The sequence below is a fragment of the Notolepis coatsorum genome, assembly GCF_963971535.1.
Source record: "Notolepis coatsorum genome assembly, chromosome: 2".
In the NCBI taxonomy this organism is placed as follows: Eukaryota; Metazoa; Chordata; class Actinopteri; order Aulopiformes; family Paralepididae; genus Notolepis; species Notolepis coatsorum.
Window position 1 is genome coordinate 116,219,794 of NC_140166.1, and position 12,996 is coordinate 116,232,789.

The 12,996-nt window shown below is 46.2% G+C and overlaps 1 protein-coding gene across 1 annotated transcript in view; it reads right to left on the reverse strand.

Moving 5' to 3' along the window:
* dpy19l3 (dpy-19 like C-mannosyltransferase 3) overlaps positions 1 to 12,996 on the reverse strand; it is a gene marked incomplete at both ends in the record, with an annotated part of 352,724 nt that overhangs the window by 52,033 nt on the left and 287,695 nt on the right. The window lies entirely within an intron of this gene.

The following is a 12,996-nucleotide window of genomic DNA, read 5'->3' on the forward strand; positions in this document are numbered from 1 at the left end:
TTTATAATATTTTAACTTAAAACTAGGCTACTTTTGCGTATAATCATTAATATTATATTCCAAAAAATTATATTGGAAACGCGGGGTTTCGAACACCGGTCGCCCGGTTGCCAGGATTGAGCACTACCGCTGCGCCACTGTGCCAGACGGGATAGATTCATTGTTTATCCAAGACCATCAATGGACAAGAGACCCGTGTTTAGAATATTTTTTCTTTTGAATGAAGTTTTATCTCTTTATTCTCAAATGCATTAATGTGACGTCAACGGCTCATTCAATTTCTCAAATCCGTCAAACAGCGCATCTCATCAGACATTTTAATCCCAGTTACAATATCACACAAAATCCACAATCCACGCATAGACACTTCAATTTTATGCTTGAATGAAACACAATCCGGGCGCTCCGTTAAGCAAATCTACAGCGGAGGATATATGAAACTAATCAGAGCCAAACGGCCGATAGGTTTCATTCATTAAAAATATCCCCGCAGGATTCACATTTGCAATGCGCCGTTATTAAAATAACCACATGCAGCGTGTATCGCGACTCCGAGCGCTGTATATGACGTGCATTATTTTATTTAGGGCAAAGTAAATCTATAGGCTCAATATGATTTATTATCAGCATTTAGTTCTATTATTATACATTTCAAAAGCCCCCTCTAGGAAAACGAAGCACAGAAACGTAATTCAGAATGGTATAATGCAGATCCTAGACTGTGAGAATCATTTCAGGAAGCGAGCTGTCATTTCTTTGCGGGGGCGTGGCCATGGTTCATCCGGCTAACTGAAGTTAACCCTGCTCCCGACCAGGCTCAAACTTTTTGATCTGTTGTCATGGTGATTTAGACAATCGCGCGTCGGGGAATGGGAAGGTCCGGCTTAAGTCAGACTTGACTGGAAATTATCCGGCTAACTCAGTTATCCAGGTACGGGGAACGGGGCCCAGCTCCCAGAGTGCACAATTCTGAAGACGCCTGAAGACGCCCCCCAATGCGTCACCATCTTACAAGTGATACGCATCTTCTCCTGAACCGATGATGCAAATAGCCCACCTCTCCCTTACCCCGTGTGTGAAAACATCACACCAATGGCATGTACAGCTATTGAGCTTGATCAGGCTTTTACAGCTTTACATATGCTGTGCTCTCTCTATCTGTCTGAAGCGGAGCGGGGTTATGCTGTACACACACTCCCGACCGAGGCGCACACACATGCTCACACGCATCTCCCTTAATCCGCATGCAAACCCAGACAAAAAAAAGAAACATGATACATATATATCTTATATGTCCTGGCTAGAAGTGTTTATTAAACACCGGGAGTTATTATTAAACAACAATGGCATCAGAGTAGTTGCATTCGTGTTACAGAAGCTATATTGAGCTAATCGGGAGGCTACTGTGATGCAATACACAATACTAACTAGAGATTAGCGTCACATAGCTGGCCTTTTTCTGAAAACCCAAGCACGTATTTGTTAGATTTCGATCAATCAGCCAGTATCACCTCTGCATCTGTTGGCTTGTGTAGTTCTGCGTTGTGTTTATTTCTTTGACGTCTTCTCATACTGGCTGTACAATCTTTGTCATTCCCCTTTAATGCAATCCGTAATCATAATAATTCACACCGTCAGACATGTCACCTTTCTCGGAACACGTTGTTTATTACATAAACAAAAGCCTCAGATGTTACCCATTTCGTATTGTCCTTGAAAAGTCTTTGATGGAACACTAAATTCATTATTCTAATGATCTCCTGTTACCCCGCTCGGTGGTCGTCGCGGCCTTGTCGTAGCCAACAACCATATCTGCTAGCCGAAGCTAGTGATGATGTGTCACTCCCCTCCCCCACCCAGCGAGGATGGAGAGGGATGAAAGTCTCTGATCAACGTGTGCGCTCTTCGGTGTGGTTAGTTTCAGTCTCACCTTACCAGGAAGAAAACTCCCATTATAATATCTTCGCCATAGCAACGAGGGCCCGCTCTCCTCGTTACTATGTGACGTGTGACGTGCTGTCTTTGACCACAGCTATTTGACCCAGATCACTATAGCAACCGCTCAATTTTGATATTATCCCCCCTAGTTCTCTCTGTTCCACCCAGCTGATAACGGCCCTCTGTCTGCACAGTTTTGACTGGAGACACCCATCCATGATAATGATGGTGATGATGATGATATTATCCTCTTAAAACTCTATATAGGTTATAAATCAAATGCAAATCATCGATTTCCTTCATATTGTTCCATAGCATACGCCTTCAGTTGATCATGACAAATCCTCTCTTACTTGAGGATTAAAAAGCCTCCATGATTTAGTAAATAAAGCTGTAGCCAGCCAGCTAGCATTGATGCTATTCAAAATGCTATCCACATTAGCTAAATAGCTAACCAACTAAATACAATAGACAGTGGTATCCTGAGGTAACGTTAAATACAACGTTTGCTAGTCGAAATGACTGGACACACACAGGGACAAGTTAAACATCAATCAATTAAATTATTCCAACAGGTAGTTTGAGCTGCATGTGAGCCGCGGTCTTTCTCTCCTCTCCTTTGGAAACTAATGACGTTACGTTAGCTCGAAAAGCACAGAACCGGCGGACACAAGTTAAGCTTGTGACAACAATATTGTCACAAGGAAAGATGAAATTACCTACCTGGGTTCCATCCTAGAGGCTAATCTTTCCTGTGACAAAATGGCATCCAATGTAATAAAAAAAGTCAACCAACGAACTCGATTTTTGTACCGGATCTCCTCTCTGGTAAACAAGAATACCCTGAAGACTCTAGCAGGAGCACTCATTCAAGGGTACTACGACTATGCTTGCACCTCATGGTACCAAAGCACCTCAAAGGCACTAAAAAAAAAATTACAAACATCTCAAAACAAGCTAGTCAGACTACTGCTTGACCTGACTCCTAGAACCCACCTCACCCCTGCCCACTTTGACAACCTAGGATGGCTTAGAGTAGACGACAGAGTACAGCAACTTGCAATGGGCCTGGTCTACAAGATGCACTACGCGACCAAGGTACCCATGTACATGTCAAAATACTTCCCAAAGGTCAGTGAATACCACGATCACAACACCAGAGGGAGCTCCACAAATCATGTTAAACCCAGATTCGGCTCAAACAAGGGACTAAACACGTTTCGCAATTATGCCACATCAATGTTTTGAACGCCCTACCCAAAGCTGTAAAGGAATGTGAATCACTACCCACTTTCAAAAACACTCTAAAAAAACACCTACGGGAGACTGCAATTCGAAACTGGCCCCTACAAATGTCCTAACCCAGTTGCACAGTAAATGACCAAGTATGGCTTTGTCAGTATTCCAATGTACAGTGTACAGTGTCCCCCCCCCCCTACCCAACCCCCCCCCCCCCCCCCCCACCCCCCCACCTCCAATGTACAGCTCCCACCCACCCACCCAACCCCACCCCACCCACCCAACCTCCTCCAATGTACAGTTTCTACGTCAAATGTATATACACTCTTTTTCTGGACACTTTTGTATCACAAACAGTACTGTATTTGCAAATCTGATATGTCATAAATGTATAGATGTAGCAGTACTGTCTTATCTGTATGTCATGTATGTCATATATGTTATGATGAATTGAAAATGGGGGACCCTGATGTAAACAAGACAAAAGTCTTTCTCTGGTCTGCAGCCCCTTAACCATTGTATGTATTGAGCTGTACTGTACTGTACCCATTCTGCAATCTGTTAATAAACTTTTCAATCAATCAATCAAAGCTGCTAGCAACAGACAATATAACACTTCCGGTCGAGGGTTTTCAAAATAAAAGAAACAGGAAGAACATTTATTTTGTAAATGTGTGGCATGGAAACCTTAAAACGAAACGAAAACGAAACAGATCAAAATCGTTTTAGTCTGGACAAGGCCTGACACTGTTGGCCACTGAGCAGCTCCACTGGAACAGTGGGGGTTCAGCAGCACTTTGCTCAAGGGCATTTCAATAGTGGGGAGGGGAGACCATCAGCCCCACACGCACTCCCACTCTAAGATTTACCTGCCAGGGATTTGAACCTCCCGATCACAACACCCATATATGTATCCTTTAGCCCAGGGGTTCCCAAACTTTTCAGGCCGGGACTCAGAAAATAAGGCGTCAGAGAGCCGCGGCCCAATGCACATCGTCAGGCTTTTTTTTTTCTTTTTTTTTGCCAGGCGACCGGTTTATTAAGCCAAATATCACTTCAATCCTATTAAGTTAGTTCAAGTTAGTTATTCATTTATATGTGCTATTTATGAAAGGGCTAACTTGTTGCAAAATAATAATGATAATAATAATAGCCTCATTAAAATACTATTGTTGCTTCGGTTGTTTTCAGCATTTTATGTGCATAATCTTAGTTTGAAATGTTCGTTGAAATAAGTAGATTTTTCGTTTTTGTTTATTTATTAAGTTAATATAAAACCATATAGTCACATTTTAGAATACAATGGAATAGAATTTTAGAATACAACTAGAAACACTGTCCTGGCCTGCTTCTAAGTTCAGTGGCCTGACAATCTTCTTTTTTTTTTTTTTGGAAATCATCTCGCGGCCCTCCCGTGGCTGCTCGCGGCCCACCTTTGGGTCGCGACCCCAACTTTGGGAACCACTGCTTTAGCCCACTGCTGTCCTCGGGTTGCAGGCCTGACTATGAGTGAGCCTCCTGAAAACATAGCCTCCTTCCTGCGCTGAGCTATGGTAACTTTTCCGCACCTACCCCCTACCAGTGAATGCCTCATTGTTGCGGTTTTCCGGAGGTATTATGCGGTAGGTGCGCAAAAAGGTACCATAGCTCAGCGTAGGAAGTTCTGATCAACTCGGGTTTGTAATATATATATATATAATATAAATATATACTGTATATAATATAAATACATGCAGATTGTATTTCTCTTGTCGACTATGACTATTGCATTAGCGAACACTGCAGCAGCAAACACACTTGGGTCCTTTTAGAATGCTGCTGTTGTCACTTTGAGTCTGTAGAGCCTGCAGAAAATAATGCCATTAGCTGAGGGAAAACAGCTGGAACAGCACAAGGACAACAACATGTTTGTCTTCTTCAACCCTTTCTGACCATGTCTATGTGGGAGTTGAGATGAGTTATTATTCATAGACACGTTCACTCTCAAACGTCATGATCCAAACTTGAGTTTTAACGAGTTGGGGTTTTATTTTTTATCCACGACTACATTCCTACATTCCACCATTGTGGACTGTGATTAGGACAGCATGAGGATGACGTGTGTGGACGTGTGTCTTGCAGAGGCGTACACTGGCTTCAAGGACAAACAGAAAGAGACAGGAGAGAGTGGCTAGTGAAAGACTGTTTGTTCCATCATACAAATGCATATTGCTGAAGGAGTTCCATAGAGGACAGAATCGAGGATTTGTGGTAAAAAAAAAAGAAAAAAAAAGTTTAGTGTTTGTGACCAGATGAGACAACGATGTGTGTGTGTTGTGTTATTGACCTTAGCCAGCACACACACGCACGCACGCATGCACGCACGCACGCACGCACGCACACACGCATACACACACACACACACGCACGCACACACGCACACACGCATACACACACACACACAAAGCTAGCGGTTATTTTCAATCTAAACCCATTTCTACCTCAGAGGACTGATGATATCTGATGAGATCATCACTCTGAGAGATGATCCATTTGACTGTTGCAACATTCATTAATTCAACCTTTCTTTAGGACTCTGGAATGAAAGTGAGGGTGGGCCCCCCTAATGTAATGGGATTACATTAGACAATAGAAATACACAGTGAAACATAGTAAACATAATATTAGGCAATAATAACAACATAATAAAAACTATAAAACACAAACACTCAGTACTGACACATGGGGTGTTTGCAATCGCGCTCTTAAAGTGTCCATACAGTAAGTTAGTGGCAAATAAATGTTTAGTGTTTGTTGGAGCTCATTCCAAGAAGCTGGTGCATTAAAACCAAAGGCTGACTTTCCAAGTTCAGACCGTACTCCGGGGACAACAATGTGCATTTCCAGCACCTACTGTAGCTGCAAGTCAAGTCAAGTTAAGTGTCCCTTTATTAAAGCTTGGAGATGCCAGAGATGCACATTGTTGCTTTAAGGTCCCACGAGTACGTTCTGAACTTGGAAATCCAGCCTTTTGTTTGAATGCCCCAGCTTCTTGGAATGAGCTTCAACAAACACAAAACATTTATTTGTGCATTTCTGCGTGCATTCCTGTACCTGCTGGCCGCAAGCTGTACTGTCTGTGGTTTTAATACATTTCCCATGAGCCTCTTTGCTTTGTTTGCTTTATAAATTTTTTTGCTCTGCTTTATTTAAAAAAAAAATTCATGCAGACTTTTTGCAGGGTGAATTCTTGGTTTCTTGGTGGTCGACAGGGCTGGACTGGGACAAAAAATCGGCCCTGGCATTTTTGGCCCAGACCGGCCCACCATAATCGGTCGGACACCACCCACCAGTACACCATCCTTGCGGTCCCCTTAAATATGCGTACCTACTGTACTATTCCCCCAAACCACTACAAAGCTGGGTAGTAAGTGCCATGGACAAGTGTACCAGTGCAAGTGGACCAGTGTACTCACTCACTCTTGGCTGAATATTGTTTTGGGTGGTGATGTAAAAACACCTGCATCATAGCAGGCTCAGGATGGGCAAAGTAGTCTATAGCCTGTTCATCCCTGTCTCTCTCCTCCACAACCTGGCTTGACTAGACATAAGGAGAGAGATGATTACAATTAACTGGTACATTCAGGTCCAGAATTGTTGGAATTCCCTTGACAAAGGTTGTGAATGTGTTTTTCCATGTAGGCTAATACATAAGTAGGCAATTAACTTTTTAATGGTTTGACCTACAATGATGCACAATACATGGTACCAGCCCCATCTCAGTTATGTACCACAGCCCCCTCTCAGTCATGTACCACAGCCCCATCTCAGTCATGTACCACAGCCCCATCTCAGTCATGTACCAGCCCCCCTCTCAGTCATGTACCACACGACTGGCGGGGGGGTGCTTAGTAAGAGATGTGATTGGGCCAGCCCAGTGTTAGTCAGTACCAATACATGGTACCAGCCCCCTCTCAATCATGTACCAGCCCCCTCTCAGTCATGTACCAGCCAGCCCCCTCTCAGTCATGTACCAGCCAGCCCCCTCTCAGTCATGTACCAGCCAGCCCCCTCTCAGTCATGTATACCAGCCCCCCTCTCAGTCCTGTATACCAGCCCCCTCTCAGTCCTGTATACCAGCCCCCTCTCAGTCATGTACCAGCCCCCTCTCAGTCATGTACCAGCCCCCTCTCAGTCATGTACCAGCCCCCTCTCAGTCATGTACCAGCCCCCTCTCAGTCATGTACCAGCCCCCTCTCAGTCATGTACCAGCCCCCCTCTCAGTCATGTACCACAGCCCCCTCTCAGTCATGTACCAGCCCCCTCTCAGTCATGTACCAGCCCCCTCTGTCATGTACCAGCCCCCCTCTCAGTCATGTACCACAGCCCCCTCTCAGTCATGTACCAGCCCCCCTCTCAGTCATGTACCTGCACAACTGGCGGGGGGGTGCTTATTAAGATATGTGATTGGGCCAGCCCAGTGTCAGTCAGTACCAATGGGCCGCTGTCCCAGCCTAGTAGTGGGCAGGCCAAAAAAATAAATAAAAAATGTTAAAAAAAAAAAAACTTATCAGATCATAACGGCCCAAATATGCGTCGGCCAATTGCCCGGTATGCCAGATGGCCAGTCCAGGCCTGGTGGTCGAGGTGGCTCCACATTTGTTTTCCATTGTTGCAAAAAATACCCTGTGTTTGTGAAGAAACTATCATGTCTCGTTCATTCAAGGTATACTTCTACTATCGCGAGAAGGCCGGCTAAGCTGTGTCTCACCAGACCGTGTGAGGCAAGAGCAGCGAAGGTGAGTGCCGTGTTGAAGCGCTGATGGTCTCAATTGGATTTGTACACTTCAGAACTTGATTAATTCATCTGAAAATGTCATATTATTAGTATTAGTATCATTAATTGACAACTAAACTCAATGAGTTCACCCACAGAAAGGTTGTTGGCACATTGGTTCCGCACGGACGTTACACGTTGTTGCGCACTTCCTCCTATCCAGTCGGCTCCGTTTAGGTTAGCTACTGTAGTAGCAGAGGCTCTGTTGTGATTTTTAATGCAAAATAAATATTCAACATTCTCTTTTGAGACTCCGCCTCAGACTCTTATCATTTGGCACTAAAAGCTAAAGATTGTCACCGGTATGGCTGTCTGCATTATGTCATTAATTGTGTGCGAAAAGTCGATCAGTGACCACGTTAGCGTGAGCTAGTTTAGCCACTAGTTAACGCGAGCTAGATGGAAACAATGTAACGTTACTGGTGAAAAAGTGATTTACCTTGGAATACTCCTTTGCCAACTTGCTGAACTTTGCTTGCAGGTCTGCAGCTGGATTATGAATAGTCCCAACTTTAGCCAAGGTAACGTTAAGCTAAAACTAGCTTTTCAAATAGCTCTTCAGCTAATGCTAATAACAGAGCTCCCCGTCACACTGCTCTACTCGGGACGATGGCATTAAGAAAAGTTATAATTATTTTGTCTCATCTTGTTTTAGTCAACAATATCAACATACATGAAGAGAAATTTCATCCTGGTTTTTGTAAATTACATATTTGTGTCCTCAGTTGTGGTCAACGATATTTAATTAACTATTTAGTCACGTTAGCGTGACATGGTCTTCAATAACGTGACATCATGTCTCGTTGTCGTCATGAAAAAAACCTTTGTTGACGAACATCTTTCGCCATCATTTTAGTTGACAAAATTAACACTGGTCATATGGGGCCCATATCTGTGTCTCTTGGCCGGCTTCCTGTCGCTCTCCCAGGCGGTTTGGAGGGAACGTTGTCTGGGTTCTTGTTAGAATTACCATTGATGTGTTTTGGGTCTCGACGTGTACATAGTGCTGGCCCTGGGTGCTTCTGTGTGGAACCACGCATGGGCTGGCGCACCTTGGTTGCTCATCATGGAAACAGCGTTTTTTATGGAGCAACTAGGATGGAGTTTTATCTCTTCCGAGCGCCAGTGTACTAGGTTAGTCTCGACGAATTCTCATTCATCTCTGGGCGGAGATGACGGAATAGATCAAAGCATTGGCGGAGGGGTCTCACGCCCTTGCGGTGGGCCACCGGGCACGGTGCATTCATGTTCTGACCGTCTCGGTGCGCCCTTGTGATGTTTTAGATCGACACGCGTACCTACCCCCCTCTTAGGACTGGGGATGGTGGCGTGATTAGGACACAGGACTGGTTCTGGTCGCGCCGGACCAGGTCAGTTAACCCGTTGTCCGCCGGGGCGAAGGTCTGTTGTTCTGGTACCCTGAAGGACTTGTGCTTTTTCGGGGGGAAAATGCCGGGTTGGCCCGGGCGTTACAGGGTTTGATGTTATGGAGGTTATGTCACTGCGTGTTATCCTTCACTGTTGATTGGTCCATATTGTGTTGTACCTTGCGCTGTGCTAAGGAGCCTGGTCCTTCTCCATAATTTTTCGCCCCTCTCTTCCCCTGCTTGGCGGGGCTGGGAGGGGGCTGTCGAGGTGGTTCTTTTGTACCCCTCTGGCATCCCTGTGTACGTCCCAGTCCGCCGGGCCCAGGTCCGGACTCATTCACGTCGACCTGTTGGCCTGGGTTAACCCCTTCTTGAGAACTGAAACACTTGTACTGCTGTATAGCCGGTGTATACCCGCAGCTGTGTTTCTGAGTTTTTTCTTGGGGGAGTTATGGGAACAACCGCCTCCTGTTAAACTAAACATAGGGAGGTGGTTGGTTCCCCGGTGTGTTGGTAGCGGAGTCGACTCTCGGGTTAGGCTGGGCTTGACCCCGTCTGCCTGCGAGTGTGCCCCCGCACCTTTCATGACGTCTGCCAATCATGTCAGCCTTCTCTGCCTCGGCCTCTCTAGGGGGTCGGTTTTTTTGTGGAGGCTGCGACATGGTGCACAGCATACCGAACGCCCCTTCCGCCGGAGTGCTGTTCTCAGCAGACCCCTTAGGAGCCTGTCTAGTCCGCAGTGCTCCGGGCACAGGCCGAGTTATGCTTTTGACCTGTTGCCTGGATTGAGGGATCAACCTCTTTGGGGGTTGTCTCCCCGGTGCGCTGCCTGGTCCCACTGTGTTGTGGGGGTGTAGCCTCTTTGGAGTGCTTCAGGGCGGCGTGCTGTAGGGGGGAAGGGCCTGCTCTTGGATGGGCGCTGTCCGATACGCTGGCGATGTGGGGGGTGGTGTCACTAGTGACCGTCTGGTGGGGTCTCGATGCTGCGGCATCGTTGGCCTCACCAGGCCCCCTTTTCCGGGGGGTCCTGACCCTCAGGCTGTTCCTGGGGCTGGGTCCTCCTTCGCGCTCCGCTGCTACGGCCTTGCCATGGGGTTGGGTTCTTGACCTTGACCCCATGTTGTTAGGGATTGTAAAGTTTTTTTTCTTTTTCCAGTTCGTTCCCTGGTGGCATGTGGGATGCGCGCCTATGTAGTTGCGGGTTCTTCTGTGTGAAGGTATATCCCACGATCTGCTCACCCTGTGCGTTTGAGTTACTAAACCCTCTTCGCACAGTCGGATCCGATTCCCTCCCGTCCCCCTCTAGGGGGGTCCCGGGGCTCGGGTCCTCCCCGGTTCTGATGGTTGTGGGGGGCCTCAGCGGGTACATTTGTCGAGCTTCAGCTCTGCTCAGCTCCTGTGTTCCACTACGAGCAGACCGTAAGCTATACGATAATATAACATATGGTTATCCTATAACCATAGTATGAGTATAGCGAGCGCTCTGCTCGGACTCACTGAGGACCCCGTGGTCTTGAAGTGAAAGACTTGGGAAGGAGCTGTTAGTATGGCCACGTCCCCACTTATGTAGAGGAGCGGATGTGGGTGTGGCCAGGCGGATGGGTGTGTACATTGTCGAGAAATTTTATTCAGAATTAGATTGAAAGGGATAAGTTCCACTACGAGCAGAGCGCTCACTATACTCATATAACTATGGTTATAGGATAACCGTATGTTATCTGTCGTTTCCCTCCCAGGTGTATCTATCTGTAATCAGCCCAGGTGTTTCTTGTCTCGTCATTCCCTTGTGTATAACTGTTCTGTTCTCCCCTGCATGTGTGGCTGATCCCGTTTGTACAGTCCTGTGTTTTGTTTGTCGTTATTTTATGTTATTCCTTTATTCACAAAACCCATGGTAAATATAATTAAACATCTTTTTTTGTTACTCTGGCTATCGTTTCCAATTATGTTACATTGACAAGACGACGCGCACTCTTTCAATGGTAACGTAATACTGGCCAATAAAGCTCAACAGCGCCTCTACTTCCTCCGCAAACTGAGAAGAGCTGAAGCCTCAGTTCCCATCTTGTGCTGCAGTGCATGGTCAGAACAGCTGAGAGGATCATTGGTGCCCCCCTCCCCCCCCTCCAGGACATTTATAACACATGCCTGTCCCGCAAAGCACTCCGCATCGCGGGCGACATCACCCACCCCTCACAGCGCTTGTTCAGTCTCCTGCCCTCCGGGAGGAGAATGAGGAGCCTCCGAGCTAGGACTAGCAGACTGAAAGTCAGCTTCATCCATCAGGCTGTCAGGAAGCTGAACTCTCTCCCAGCTCTTGCCCCTCTTTTAATCTGCCCCCACAGACTAGGAACCCCCCCCCCCCCCCCACACACACACACACTGACACACACACGCACGCACAGACACACACACACACACACACACACACACACACACACACACACACACACACACACACACACACACACACACACACACACACACACACACACACACACACACCATCCCACAGACACACACTGCCACCTTATTTTATTTTACTATGTACTACTGCTGCTAGAAATATTTGCACTAAATTCTCTTTTATTGAATTGACTCATTCATTTTTTATTTTAGCTACTGTTTATATGTACATAGTCCTGTATCTTGTGTGTTGTATATTGTGTCCTATATGTTACTTTATGTTTATATTGTCGAGATCTTTTTATATACACCGTGGGAAGGTAATCTCACTTTTCTGTATGTCTTGCACATTATCGGAAAATGAGAATAAAGTTGACTTTGACTTTGATTGTTTGTTTTCTAATATTTGATGATCTTGATTATTTTTTTTAGATAATAATTGTATTATTTGTGAATAACTTTTTTTTTGTGTTGAATTATTGTAAGGTTATTGTATATTAGCGGCTGGGTGGTGCAGCAGACATTGTGCTCATCACCAACGCAAGAGACACCGGGTCTGACTCCGGCTGTCGGCGTTGCCTCCGGCTTGGGCCAGCCGTCATACTAACTCAATTGGCAGAGTCAGCGCGTGGAAGTCGATGGGTGGTAATCTGGACGTTGTGGACAGCGACTCCTACAGGTCGGTCAGGGCGCCTGCACAGCAGAGACAGGAAATGGCGGGGGTAGTGTCAGTGTGAGCCTCCCACACGTTACACCTCGCCATTGAGAGTCCGCGCTGGCAGGTGAAAAGATGTGACAGGCTGCCTCCTCGTGTACCGGAGGGGACACGTGATGCAAGGCTTCTATCCTCCCTACAACCGGCCAGTGGGGGGCATATGCGAGCAACGTTCAAGACATGGGGGGGGGGGGGGGGGGGGGGGGGAATTGGCACAGCGGGTAATTGGGATGGGAGACAAATAGAAAAAGAGGAGAAAAAGTGGATAAAAAAAAGGTTATTGTATATGTATATGTTTGTGTGTGTGTGAGAGTGTGTGCGTGTGTGCATATATGTGTGTGTATGTGTGTGCCTGTGTATGTGTGCATGCGTGTGTGCATGTGTATATCTGTGAGTGTGTGTGTGTGTGTGTATGTATGTGTGAGTGTGTGTGTGTATGAGTGTGTGTGTATGAAAGGCTGTGTGAGAGTGTGTGTATATATGTGTGTGTGTGTGTGTGTGTGTGTGTGTGTGTG